The 15697-nt window shown below is 45.9% G+C and overlaps 1 long non-coding RNA gene across 1 annotated transcript in view; it reads left to right on the top strand.

Moving 5' to 3' along the window:
• Positions 1-6998: 6998 nt before the first annotated feature.
• The window catches only part of LOC130356765 (uncharacterized), a 46034-nt gene continuing 37335 nt past the window's right edge, over positions 6999-15697 (top strand). Inside the window, exons 1-2 of the long non-coding RNA XR_008888984.1 lie at positions 6999-7619; positions 11299-11382. This is a non-coding gene — a long non-coding RNA (uncharacterized LOC130356765). The remainder of the gene's footprint in view (positions 7620-11298; positions 11383-15697) is intronic.

Here is a 15697-nt window from a genome sequence, read left to right as displayed (position 1 = left end):
TAGCTAGATAGATAAATAGATAGATAGCTAGATAGATAGATATGCTTGAGGATGGGGGTGTGAGACCAATGAAATGTTGCATCTTATTTGTCTTGCTGAGTAGTGTTGAGCGGCATAGGCCATATTCGAATTCGCGATATTTCGCTAATATATGGACGAATATTCGTCATATATTCGCTAAATTCGCATATTCGTATTCGCATTTTATTTTTGCATATGCGCAAATTCAAGTATGCGAAAATTAGCGTATGCGAAAATTAGCATAAGCGACAATTCGCATATGCGAAAGTTTGTCTATGCAAATTTTCGCATATGCCAAAATTCACACGCCAGTCTCACACAGTAGTCTCACACAGTAGTATTAGAGCCTTCTTTACAGCACACAAGCTGGAAGCAGAGGGTACTGATGTGTACTGTGAAAAAAAGAAAAAAAAACAAAAAAAGAATATTCGTAATTACGAATATATAGTGCTATATTCGCTAATAAAATTCGCATTGCGAATATTCGCGAGCAACACTATTGCTGAGTAGTGTTGAGCGGCATAGGCCATATCCGAATTCGCGAATATTCGCGAATATCCGCGAATATATGGACGAATATTCGCGAATATGCGCATAATCGTAATAGGCGCTTTATTTCCGCATATGCGAATATTCGTGCTCATAAAAATTCGCATATGCGAAATTAGCAAAAAAAAAAATATTTTCGCATATGCGAACATTCACACCAGTCTCACACAGTAGTATTAGAGCCTTCTTACACCACATAAGCTGGAAGCAGAGAGGGATGATCACTGTGATTTTTACTGTGGAAAAAATAAAAAAATAAAAAAATAAAAAAAAACAATATTCGTCATTACGAATATATAGCGCTATATTCGCGTATATTCACGAATTCGCAAATATGCGATATTCGCGAATAAAATTCGAATTGTGAATATTCGCGAGCAACACTATTGCTGAGGATGGAATAAACCACACTGAACATAGCTGATGTCTGTGTGCTGTGGTCTATCCTGTTTTTGTTGTTGAAGCTGGGAGCCCCTAACCAAACCCCTGATGACTGCGACCACCTATCATTCTATATTCAATTATTGGATGTGCTGCTTTTCTTGGACTTCTAGATAGATAGATTGATAGATAAATGAGAGATGGATAGATAGAATCTGTAGTTCTACAAGGCAGTTTAGGCTGGCATGAATATTGCCGAATTTTTTAGTTAAAAAGAAATGTAGGTAACTAATAGGTAGGAGTGTATTTGTTCTGTTTTCCATCAGCTTAAGAGCATAAGATGGAAGCTATGTACACATGATGTACAGAGGGCACACGTGATGTACAGAGGTCACATATGATGTACAGAGGTCACATATGATGTACAGAGGTCACATATGATGTACAGAGGTCACACATGATGTACAGAGGTCACACATGATGTACAGAGGGCACACATGATGTACAGAGGGCACACATGATGTACAGAGGGCACACATGATGTATAGAGGTCACACATGATGTACAGAGGTCACACATGATGTACAGAGGGCACACATGATGTACAGAGGGCACACATGAAGTACAGAGGGCACACATGATATACAGAGGGCACACATGATATACAGAGGGCACACATGATATGCAGAGGGCACACATGATATGCAGATGGCACACATGATGAACAGAGGGCACACATGATATACAGAGGGCACACATGATATACAGAGGGCACACATGATGAACAGAGGGCACACATGAAATACAGAGGGCACACATGAAGTACACATAGGCGTGCGCACGGGGTGTGCCGGGTGTGTCTGGGCACACCCTAATCAAGCCCAGGCTCAGGGGCGTCACTAGGTCATTTTATTCGGGGCCTGGGCCCCGGATGTCAGCTGCTCCGGCTTTTTTTTAAATCTTCCTCCATTTTTTTTATATATTTGTAAAACAGTGGGGCCACTCTGGCACGCAGAAAGGGACCCCACTCAGGGCAGGTCCTCCGGTCCCAAGTTCCTTAGGCAGGCCCGGGGACACTGCTACTTTAGGAGTAGCACACTCGGCTGCTCCGAGCAGGACGGAAGCTCGGAGCTTAAACCACTGCAGAAGGCAGCAGCCAGGCGTGACCAGGAGCCGCCCAACGTGATCTACAGCCCGCCCGATGTCATCTGCAGCCCGGAAAGGTAAAAAGGGCGGGGGGGGGGGGGGTTGTTGGGGTCAGGGATCAAAAGATTGTGAAGGAGGGGGTCTGTGGAGGGACAGTCACAGAACAGTGCGAAGAAGTGGTGGCAGAGGGGGCTGGGAAGGAGCAAATATACAGGAGGAGGGGACAGAGGGGCAGGGGGCAGAGGAGTCTAAAGTAGGGTGCCACCTGGCCGGTATTTATATAACCAATCCACCAACTACCAGAATGTTGCACCATATACTAAACCAGTGTTTCCCAACCAGAGTGCCTCAAGCTGTTGCAAAACTACAACTCCCAGCATGCCTGGTCAGCTGTTGGCTGTCCGGGCATGCTGGGAGTTACAGTTTTGCAACAGCTGGAGGCACCTCTGGTTGGGAAACACTGATCCATACTATATTCTACTATATAGTCCAACATGCTGCTGAGCCACAGGCTGTATCAAGGCATGCTGGGAGTTGTAGTTAGTAACTAACTGCAACTCCCGAATTTAATCAAAAAGACAAAAGAAAGCAATCAAAAGGTCCCATCGAAACAAAAATGGAACCGTTAAAAATCACAGATCGGGGCGCAAAAAAATGCCCCTCATACAGGACATATAAGGAGAAATAAAAAATAGGGGTCAGAATAGGAGAAAATATCCCCCGCATATGTGTATCCTGTGATGTCACGCATATATAATTAATTGTGTGTATATTTTGTGTGTTTTTATACACAGTTTTTGCCCTTTATATAGAGTTTATCCTGAGAGACTACTTATACTCAAGTGCAATAAGATAAATGTGTCCTAATCCATAGGTGATCGGTGGCAGCCTGTATATTTTGTAGTGTAAGTCGATATTTTATTGGAACATAATAAAAGGTATATTTAATTGTATGGAAGGTCCCTATTCAAATCAGTGTCTATATTATTAATGTACTGGGAGACCCATCATTTTAACCTGAAAAGTGTTAATTCCTACCTGCCAATCTAGCTAACAACCTACCTACCTGGTTTCCTACTTCCCTGGCTATCTAACTACCTGGCTACCTACATAGCAAGCTGGCTACCTATCTACCTGGCTATCTAGCAACCTGAATATCTACCTACCTAACTATCCATCTACCTAACTACTTGGCTACCTACCTAGCTATCTATCTACCTAGCAACCTAACTACATGGCTACCTAGCTAGCTAACAACCTACCTAGCTAATTGCCTACCTGGCTAACTAGCTAGCTACCCACCTATGTTGCTAATAACCAACCTTGCTACCTACCTAGCTATTTACCTAGCAACCTAACTACCTACCTGTATGGCTATCTACTTAGCTAGCTAACAATCTACCTAGACACTTAACAAGCTATCTTGCTAACAACCAACCTAGCTATGAACATACCTAGCTACTGACATAGTTGCAACCTACCCATGTAGCTAGCTACCTACTTACCTGCCTACCTACCTATCTAGCTAGCTAACAACCTACCTACTTTCAGACGTATTTATCTAATGAGGGGGTCTATGGTGGGGGAAAGGCCTACTTAATGGGGTACCTACTATTCCTTATTATGAGAGGGCATTGCACTGGAAAAATGCAGAGTCTAACATGTTTTTCCTGCAGATGCTAAAGAGATGGTTTTTACCTGGAAGAAGTTGACATGTCAATCTGATCCAGATACACAAGAAAAGGAAAGAGGACATCGCTGATCAGAAATTATGTTACCTGTGAGTCCCTAGATGTAACTATAATCCCCTATATGGTATACAGATCCTGTGTACAGCTGGTATCTACCTTTATATGATCCTGGATACAATAACTTATATGGTATACAGGTTTGCAACAAAGTCCGAGACCACAGCACCAAAAATTATAAACTGATACCTGCAAAAGAACTGTAGTTTATTGGTTCCCAATAAATAATAGCTCTTTTTTTCCAATTTTGGTGCTGTGGTCTTGGACTTTCTTGCATGTTTGGTATCTGTATTGGCTATTTGGATGACTACGGGGACAATGGATTTATCTAGTGGTGTCTTATCTGTTTATGTATGTGTGCATGCAAGCAAGGGTGTATTTGTGTGTTTGTATATGTGTGTGTATGTATATGTATGTATGTGTATATATATATATATATATATATATATATATATACGCATGCGTGCGGCGTGAGTTTGTACTTTAGGATGCACACCCTAATGCAATAGGCTGCGCACGCCTATGGAAGTACAGAGGGCACACATGATGTACAGAGGGCACACATGATGTACAGAGGGCACACATGATGTACAGAGGGCACACATGATGTACAGAGGGCGCACATGATGTACAGAGGTCGCACATGATGTACAGAGGTCACACATGATGTACAGAGGTCACACATGATGTACATAGGGCACATGATGTACAGAGGTCACACATGATGTACAGAGGGCGCACATGATGTACAGAGGGCGCACATGATGTACAGAGGGTGCACATGATGTACAGAGGTCACACATGATGTACAGAGGTCACACATGATGTACAGAGGGCACACGATGTACAGAGGTCACACATGATGTACAGAGGTCACACATGAAATACAGAGGGCACACATGATATACAGAGGGCACATGATGTACAGAGGTCACACATGAAATACAGAGGGCACACATGATGTACAGAGGGCACACATGATGTACAGAGGGCACACATGATGTTCAGAAGGCACACATGATGTACAGAGGGCACACATGATGTACAGAGGGCACACATGATGTACAGAGGGCACACATGATGTACAGAGGGCACACATGATGTACAGAGGGCACACATGAAGTACAGAGGGCACACATGATGTACAGAGGGCACACATGATGTACAGAGGGCACACATGGTGTACAGAGGGCACACATTATGTATAGAGGGCACACATGATGTACAGGGGCGCACATGATGTACAGAGGGCGCACATGATGTACAGAGGGCGCACATGATGTACAGAGGTCGCACATGATGTACAGAGGGCACACATGAAGTACAGAGGGCACACATGAAGAACAGAGGGCACACATGAAGTAACACTAGCGAGCAACACTATTGCTGAGGATGGAATAAACCACACTGAACATAGCTGATGTCTGTGTGCTGTGGTCTATCCTGTTTTTGTTGTTGAAGCTGGGAGCCCCTAACCAAACCCCTGATGACTGCGACCACTTATCATTCTATATTCAATTATTGGATGTGCTGCTTTTCTTGGACTTCTAGATAGATAGATTGATAGATAAATGAGAGATGGATAGATAGAATCTGTAGTTCTACAAGGCAGTTTAGGCTGGCATAAATATTGCCGAATTTTTGAGTTAAAAAGAAATGTAGGTAACTAATAGGTAGGAGTGTATTTGTTCTGTTTTCCGTCAGCTTAAGAGCATAAGATGGAAGCTATGTACACATGATGTACAGAGGGCACACATGATGTACAGAGGTTACATATGATGTACAGAGGTTACATATGATGTACAGAGGTCACACATGATGTACAGAGGGCACACATGATGTAAAGAGAGCACACATGATGTACAGAGGGCACACATGATGTACAGAGGGCACACATGATATACAGAGGGCACACATGATGTACAGAGGGCACACATGATGTACAGAGGGCACACATGATGTACAGAGGGCACACATGATGTACAGAGGGCACACATGAAGTACAGAGGGCACACATGATGTACAGAGGGCACACATGAAATACAGAGGGCACACATGAAGTACAGAGGGCACACATGATGTACAGAGGGCACACATGATATACAGAGGGCACACATGATGTACAGAGGGCACACATGATGTACAGAGGGCACACATGAAATACAGAGGGCACACATGATGTACAGAGGGCACACATGATGTACAGAGGGCACACATGATGTACAGAGGGCACACATGATGTACAGAGGGCACACATGATGTACAGAGGGTGCACATGATGTACAGAGGGGGCACATGATGTACAGAGGTCACACATGATGTACAGAGGTCACACATGATGTACAGAGGTCACACATGATGTACATAGGGCACACGATGTACAGAGGTCACACATGATGTACAGAGGTCACACATGAAATACAGAGGGCACACATGATATACAGAGGGCACATGATGTAAAGAGGGCACACATGATGTACAGAGGTCACACATGAAATACAGAGGGCACACATGATGTACAGAGGGCACACATGATGTACAGAGGGCACACATGGTGTACAGAGGGGGCACATGATGTACAGAGGTCACACATGATGTACAGAGGTCACACATGATGTACATAGGGCACACGATGTACAGAGGTCACACATGATGTACAGAGGTCACACATGAAATACAGAGGGCACACATGATATACAGAGGGCACATGATGTAAAGAGGGCACACATGATGTACAGAGGTCACACATGAAATACAGAGGGCACACATGATGTACAGAGGGCACACATGATGTAAAGAGGGCACACATGATGTTCAGAAGGCACACATGATGTACAGAGGGCACACATGAAGTACAGAGGGCACACATGAAGTACAGAGGGCGCACATGATGTACAGAGGGCGCACATGATGTATAGAGGGCGCACATGATGTACAGAGGGCGCACATGATGTACAGAGGGCGCACATGATGTACAGAGTTCACACATGATGTACAGAGGGCACACGATGTACAGAGGGCACACATGATGTACACAGGGCACACATAGTGAGCTGGTTCTCAGGGGTATATGGCTGCCCTCCTGACATGTTCCCTGTAGAGCAGTCTCTGTCATTTATCTCTGTGTCTGGCTTCCTAAGCAGACCCTTCCCTCTCTGCTACTTCTGGGGCACTTGGAAGTGGGTGGAATTCTTTCTTGCTGACAGCAGGAAGAGGAAATGTTTCTCATTCCACCATTATGCAATCATCCATCTAGCAGACAGTTACAGTGTGGGGGAATGCTTGCCCAAGGTAAGCAGGGCAGCAGGAATGTCCCTGTAAGGAGGCCTCCCTCACACAGCTCCGGCTCATGTCTCCATGGAAACAAGTGCGTATCTGAGCTCCTTACACAGGGCTGCCGGCCTGTGAGGTGAAAAATTCTAACCCGTGAAAAAATCGGACCGTTTTCACCGCACACCGGCTGCATCACCTGAAGTCTACACAGCACAACGCCAAAGTTGAAGTCTAAGTATTCCACAGCGATAACTTTTCCTTTATCTTTACTAGACAAAAACATATATTTAAAAAAAAAGCTCTACCTATTATTGTTAATTTCATACACTCCAATATGACAAAGTCCTAAAGCCTAATTTCTTTCATTGTTTCTAATTTTTTATTTTTTTTTATGTTATATTCAGCAGTTCCTTAGTTTTTTTTTTTATTTCTGGAAAAGCTGGAGGACTACCAATATGACCACCAACACAGCTCCTAAGGACATGGTTTCCTAACCAAGAGGTACATCAAGGTTTTTGTTTTATATGCTGGCAGTCTGGGGATGATGTTTAAAAAAGTTCTACACCAGATAACCCCTTTAAAGAGTTAAATGGGGGAGATTTATCAAAACCTGTGCAGAGGAAAAGTTGCCCAGTTGCCCATAGCAACCAATCAGCTTGCTTCTTTCATTTTTAACAAGGCCTCTGCAAAATGAAAGAAGCGATCTGATTGGTTGCTATGGGCAACTGGGCAACTTTACCACTGCACAAGTTTTGATAAATCTCCCCAAATGAGTATTTAACAGAATGTACCTTGGAGAAATCTTCCTCTGCCCTACCTACAAACAGTAGAAGAGGTACAGATAGAAGGGAGCAACACCAGACTGCGGGATCAGACTACAACCACAGTTTTTTGTGGAACAGTTTTGATATTTTAGAGGCACTGGAGCAAACAAAAGAATGTTCTAGCCCAATAACAATAGTAACATTTATTTCTAGCGCTTACTCTCCATCTTTCATATCCGACTCCTTGCACAGTTCTTGAGTAATCATCTCTTTTCCACTCATAATGATTTTATTTTCAGCTCCTGTAATAAAAAACAACATTATATATTCATTCAGCAGTAAATAAACCTAGAATGGTCACCAGATTATTCAAATACTAATAGACTATGAACGACTGTAATAGCTGTAACAGCAAAACAATACAGAAGCGACTGTAAATGTATTTATTACACTTAAATGGTAACTCTCATAAAACTAATTTTTGCTATTGCACTCCTTTTGGTAAATAAAAAATATTTCTAATATACTTAAAAAGACGTTTTCTATGTTTTATTTGTGCTTAAAAAAGCTCAAGAGCACATTTCCCCCCAACTCATACACAGACTTTGGACCGAAGCCCAAACACAGGAAGTGCAGCCTGGAGTGCTGAGGGGGGGGGGGGGGGGGGGTCCAACAAACAGCATATGGCAGTAAAGTGTGAGAGGAGCTATAATTGGACGAGGCTGGACACACACCCCTCAGCACTCCAGGCTGCACTTTCTGTGTTTGGGCCTCGGTCTTAAGTCTGTGTATAAAATGGGGGAAAATGTGCTCTTGAGCTTTTTGAAGCACAAATAAAACATAGAAAACTTCATATTTTTTAAACAAAGGACAGGGTGGGCCATTTATATGGATACACCTTAATAAAATGGGAATGGTTGGTGATTAGGGTTGCCACCCTGCCGGTATTTTACCGGCACAGCCGGTATTTTCATCTACATTCCGGGCTGTGCCAGTAAGTTTGAATGAAAAATTCCGGCCATGCAATGGCCGGTATTTTTCATTCACTGACAGGGGCGGACTGAGCAGCATCCCCAGAAGAGCACTTCTTTCATGACCGTCAACTAAATTTTGCCTGTGACCTGCAGGCTGCCGCACTACAGTTTCAGCCCCCGACACCAAGCCAACTGACTGTCGGCCCGTACAATGCCCAGGTCTGACACCACCAGCCTGTGAAAGGGAGAGCTCCGTGCGATGACAGGAAGAGATTGTACAGTGCTGGGGAGGGGGCGTGCACCTCCTGTCTCCTCTCTCCCCCTCCCCGCCTTCTCTCTGCCGTGCAGTCTTACAACCCTCCATAGGCAGAGCAGGGAGGGGAGAGGAGGAGAGGCCGTGTATCCTGTCTCCCTCTGCTGCGCAGGGCGGGTGAGTGTCTGTGTTTATATGTGTCTGTGTATATATGTGTCAGTGTGTGTGTGTGTGGGGGGGGGGACGGACTGCCTAATGTGGGGGACAACTATGCTGCCTTATCTGGGAGCAACTATACTAATCTGGGGGACAACTATGCTCCTAATCTGGGGGACAACTGGACAACTATACTGATCTGGGGGACAACTATGCTCCTAATCTGGGGGACAACTATACTGATCTGGGGGACAACTATGCTCCTAATCTGGGGGACAACTATACTGATCTGGGGGACAACTATGCTCCTAATCTGGGGGACAACTATGTTGCCTAATCTGGGGGACAACTATGCTCCTAATCTGGGGGACAACTATGCTGCCTAATCTGGGGGGCAACTATGCTGCCTAATCTGGGGGACAACTATGCTGCCTAATCTGGGGGACAACTATGCTGCCGAATCTGGGGTCAACTATGCTGCCTAATCTGGGGGACAACTATGCTGCCGAATCTGGGGTCAACTATGCTCCTAATCTGGGGGACAACTATGCTCCTAATCTGGGGGACAACTATGCTCCTAATCTGGGGGACAGCTATGCTCCTAATCTGGGGGACAACTATGCTCCTAATCTGGGGGACAACTATGCTCCTAATGTGTCTGTGTTTATATGTGTCTGTGTATGTGTCTGTGTATATATGTGTCAGTGTGTGTGTGTGGGGGGGGGGGTGGACTGCCTAATGTGGGGGACAACTATGCTGCCTTATCTGGGGGCAACTATACTAATCTGGGGGACAACTATGCTCCTAATCTGGGGGACAACTGGACAACTATACTGATCTGAGGGACAACTATGCTCCTAATCTGGGGGACAACTATACTGATCTGGGGGACAACTATGCTCCTAATCTGGGGGACAACTATACTGATCTGGGGGACAACTATGCTCCTAATCTGGGGGACAACTATGTTGCCTAATCTGGGGGACAACTATGCTCCTAATCTGGGGGACAACTATGCTGCCTAATCTGGGGGGCAACTATGCTGCCTAATCTGGGGGACAACTATGCTGCCTAATCTGGGGGACAACTATGCTGCCGAATCTGGGGTCAACTATGCTCCTAATCTGGGGGACAACTATGCTCCTAATCTGGGGGACAACTATGCTCCTAATCTGGGGGACAGCTATGCTCCTAATCTGGGGGACAACTATGCTCCTAATCTGGGGGACAACTATGCTCCTAATCTGGGGGACAACTATGCTGCCTAATTTGGGGGACAACTATGCTCCTAATCTGGGGGACAGCTATGCTCCTAATCTGGCGGACAACTATGCTGCCTGATCTGGGGGACAACTATGCTGCCTAATCTGGGGGACAACTATGCTGCCTAATCTGGGGGGACAACTATGCTGCCTAATCTGGGGGGACAACTATGCTGCCTGATCTGGGGGACAACTATGCTGCCTAATCTGGGGGACAACTATGCTGCCTAATCTGGGGGACAACTATGCTGCCTAATCTGGGGGGACAACTATGCTGCCTAATCTGGGGGGACAACTATGCTGCCTGATCTGGGGAAAAACTACCCGGCCCTCCACAATATTTTTAGTTTCTCATGTGGCCCCATGGGATAAATAATTGCACACCCCATTCCTCCTCGACCCCGGACATTCCTTAACCTGGAGCCGCCTGGGGAAAGGAGAAAGTGAAGACAAGAGACTGGTGAGCTCTCTCTTCAAAATTGTGTATTTAATGCAGTGTTTCCCAACCAGGGTGCCTCCAGCTGTTGCAAAACTATTACTCCCAGCATGCCCAGACAGCCTTTGGCTGTCCGGGCATGCTGGGAATTGTAGTTTTGCAATAGCTGGAGGCACCCTGGTTGGGAAACACTGATTTAATGTTTTAATGTGTGAAACTATCTGCTGCGCTCTGTATCTAATCCTGTCATGTGTGATACTGTCTGCTGAGCCTTTATATCCAAATCTGTCATGTGTGATACTGTCTGATTAGCCTGTTTATCTGATGTTGCGCAGGGGGACGTCACTCGTCATCACAGAGAGCCAGCGTTGCTGTCGCGCACCACCACTACCGCCGCCGCTGGCATAAATAGGGTTTTGGTATGTAAATTTTTTGTGCGATATAGGAAAATTCCCCCCGCATATATATTGTATCCCTCCAATCCCCCATGCCATTTCTTAAACCCCCCTTCCATCCCCCGTGCCATTTCTTAAACCCCTGATCCCTCAGCCCCTGTGCAATCGGGCCCCTCCCCTTTTGTAGCTCCACCCCCACATAGCCACACCCATGACCGGTATTTTTCTGAGGGAAAGGTGGTAACCCTATTGGTGATATTAACTTCCTGTTTGTGGCACATAAGTATATGTGAGGGGGGAAACTTTTCAAGATGGGTGGTGACTAGAGATGAGCGAATTTACAGTAAATTCGATTCGTCACGAACTTCTCGGCTCGGCAGTTGATGACTTTTCCTGCATAAATTAGTTCAGCTTTAAGGTGCTCTGGTGGGCTGGAAAAGGTGGATACAGTCCATGGAGACTATTTCCTAGGAATGTATCCACCTTTTCCAGCCCACCAGAGCACCTAAAGGCTGAACTAACTTACGCAGGATAACTCATCAACTGCCGAGCCGAGAAGTTTGTGACGAATCGAATTTACTGTAAGTTCGCTCATCTCTAGTGGTGACCATGGCGGCAATTTTGAAGTCGGACATTTTGAATCCAACTTTTGTTTTTCAATAGGAAGAGGGTCATGTGACACATCAAACTTATTGGGAATTTCACAAGAAACACAATTATGTGCTTGGTTTTTAGCGAAGCTTTCTTCGCTACCACGCTCTTTCCGCGGCAGCGTTCGGCTCTGCCTGTGCCGACCGGACAGGAGGAAAGCAGCATGAGCCTCCATTACCGCAGTTTACCACACTCTTCTTCACTGTAGACAGACTCTTCAGCCCCACCCTCCCCCCCTTACTTTTCTCTTCGGCCCCCCCCTTGTATGATGCACCACAAGCACCGTTCCTGATACACAGCAACACATGAATAAAGTTCTTTTCTTAGGGGGGAGTACACTTTCACCTAGTCGGCAATGGTAGGCACAAACCCGACTCCTGTTCGTGACGCCAAAAAGGCTTTGTGATACTAAACCCCAGCCCCACCGGACATCCCCGACATCACCCGCCCGACATCACCAACGCTAACCAACCCCCACCCCGCACTCCCAGCATACCAGCCCTCAGCCTGGCATCACAAACTCTTCTAGGGTTAACATTAACCCCGTGTATACCTATACCATACCACCACTACCATACACCCCCCAAGGGCTACCACAAAGCCTTTTTGGCGTCACGAACAGGAGTCGGGTTTGTGCCTACCATTGCCACTAGTGAAAGTGTACTCCCCCCTAAGAAAAGAACTTTATTCATGTGTTGCTGTGTACAGGAACGGTGCTTGTGGTGCATCATACAAGGGGGCCAAGAGAAAAGTAAGGGGGGAGGCGAAGATCTGTCTACAGTTAAAATGTGTAAACTGCGTAATGAGCTCATGCTGCGTTCCTCTGGTCCGGTCGGCACAGGCAGAGCCGAACTGCTGCCGGAAAAGCGTGCGAAGAAAGCCTGCGCTACGCCACTCCCCGCCCCTCGGCGTGGACGCCAAGTTGCTGTATCCCAGCCGAAAGGGAACTCAGAGGTGCGGGAGTCGTTTCTGGAGGGACCGGAAGTCGGGGCTGCACCGATAGTATCCTTCCTGCCCAGCGCCATTTTAGAGAAGCCTATTATAAAAGACACCACACAGAGCAACCTCTCCAGTCTGCAGGGAGAGCCAGAGAATACAGACATGGCGGAGAGCAGCGTTCCACGTGGTCAAGTTGGCAAAATGGCGCCGAAAACACGGAAAGTTGTGGCAGTCGCAGCCCAACTTTTTCAAGAGCTTGCTGACCGTCTGCAGCGGTTGTCATTAGATGAAGAGGGGGCCTGCAATCTTCCCCCACTGCCTGATGATGACGAAGATTGGCCAGAGAAACTTCCAGCAAACAGTGCAGGGACACCTAGAGGTGCGTCACCGGTGAGATTGTCCTCTCACCACAGGACCTGGGGCTCGTGGGCCGAGATCCCGTCAGAGGAGTCTGCTGTGAGTACCCCGCCAGAGGCGGCCTATTCTTCCTCCTCCAGCCCTGAGGTCATTCCTCGATCAAGCTTGCCAAGTGCACGACCGTGCTCACCAAAATTACCGCAATGGGTGTTCGGAGATGAGCCGGAGCTGATCGAGTACATGCACAGAGTACTTCAACCGTTACCTGGGAAGACACTCCCACCAATCCCAACTGCAGAAAGGGAAAGGGCCCGTCAAGAAGCCGAGCTGGCCGAATTGATGGGAAAGTTAAAGGCCCGACACAAAGAACTCTATGCTCCAAAACACGTACATTTGCCTTACGAAGAAAGAGTGCGGTATCAAGAAAATACCAAAGAAAAGGAGGCATTGTACATCCGCAAATGGGATCACCCCCGAGAAGGGGAGGAGCCATTAGAAAGGAGAAGAGCAACTGTGGCTAAGTTCGACAAGGTCAGAGGTTATGGGACACTCCTTGACTGCCACACTGGGCAGACCATCCTCATAAACCGGCAGGCAGTGCAAAGGCCATATCTCCATAAGAAGTTCAACACCTTGGAGGTGGGTGAAATTGTGGAGTACACCCCCATCCAGAGCCTTCGTGGAGAATGGGCTGCAGTGGTCACCAACACAGCCCCAACACAGCTTCCTTTCAAATATCATAGGAGTCCGATCCCTTCAACTTGAGGCTGACAAGGTCTGCTCCTAAAGCCTCCACCAGCGTACCCAAGGAGGAGGAGCTTCAAGAGTCAAGTGCATCATCTTCTGTGTACAACAGAGAGTCAAGTTCTACACAGGGTGAAGAAAACAGGCCAAAATTGCGGCCACCCAAGTCGGTACCTAGACCCTCTCGGAGCAGTGAGAGTTTGTCTAACCCTGGGGTACCCACAGATGTACCAAGGCCCTCTCGGAGCAGAGGGTTGCTCCTAGTTTGGAGATGGTGCTCAAGCCCTATTGCCCCACTGTGATCCCGGCTAGTAAGCCTATAACCCCTTCTCAAGCTGCCTTCCACAACTCCATTCTCACCAATGTGGTGTGGCAAAGCTATGTCAAGTCTGATCCTGCCCTTGATGTTGGCAGATATAGGGGAACCAAGAGAGGCACTACAAGAGTAAAGAACATCTTCTAAAGAGACTCTAAAGTAATGTCTTATTGTTTTTTTTCTCTGTCTAACCATTTTGTCTTACAGGAACCAAGTTCAAGAAAAGTGCCTAGCAGGACTGTGCTAAGTTTGTTTCAGTTTAAAGTTCAGCAACGTAACCACTAAGCTTGTGCCTGACTAATAAGTCAAGAGACTCCTAGCCTGTAGGAGATTCATCAAGGACTATACACGGCTGAGTTGTGGTTAAGGCCGTGTTCATTTTCATTGAACTCCTAGTGTAGGTGGACTGCTGATCCTTACACGCCGATTTGTATATTGTCTTGGACTCCTAGTGTAGGTGGACTGTTGATCCTTACACGCCTGCTTCACGTATAAACCACCAACTTCATAAGAACTCTTATGATAAATGTTGCACTTATCAGGTGAATGCACCTGAAATATGTTGGAGTGTTGATAAATGGATAGTAAACTTGTATATGTTTCTGTACACAGAAAAGATGTCCCTCTGTCTGTGTACATAAATAGTAGGTAAGGTTTGTACATAGAAAATATAGTCAAATGTCTATGTACATTAAAATAACTTAGAGTTGTACATGGAAAATATCGACGTACAGCACGTGTACACTCAATACTAAAAATATATATATTTTTTGTACATACAAGTGTATAATAAACTAAACGTGTTTAGTAGAAACTCAACAGGGGACACCTCGACTCCTCCGAGGGTAGTATTATTGCTGTCGCCCATCGCTAGCCCATCAATAGTAGGGAGGATTCCCTTTCAAATAGTACTTGCACATAGTACTCTAGATTACTTACTTAATGTACTATCTCAAAATTTCTCTAGTACATACACAAAAATAAATAAACATCTCACTTAAGTTACACTTAAGGAATTGTAGCATGTTGATACCCAATTCCTGCCACTGTTAGGTACACTTCTTCTCTTCTTTATTCATTGCGTGTGTGAGATGCTCTGCCTGGCCAGTAGGTGTTCTTGCTAATACAGAATTAAACACGTAATTCTTAGAATAACCTGGATAGGTTGTTTTGAAAGTGCTCTAGGGGTAAGTAGCGTGTAGTCGATAGACCCTAGCAGCCACCCTTACTGTGACCTAGCTTCCGGCTAGCCAGTATACCTTTTGTGTACTAACTAACAGGTAACTTATTGTTTGGCGTATAAAATGTGTGAGACAATACAAATGTCTAGTC

This window comes from Hyla sarda, chromosome 2 (assembly GCF_029499605.1).
Source record: "Hyla sarda isolate aHylSar1 chromosome 2, aHylSar1.hap1, whole genome shotgun sequence".
Classification (NCBI taxonomy): domain Eukaryota; kingdom Metazoa; phylum Chordata; class Amphibia; order Anura; family Hylidae; genus Hyla; species Hyla sarda.
Note: the sequence above shows the minus strand (reverse complement) of the source record. Positions and strands in the feature narration are given on the sequence as shown.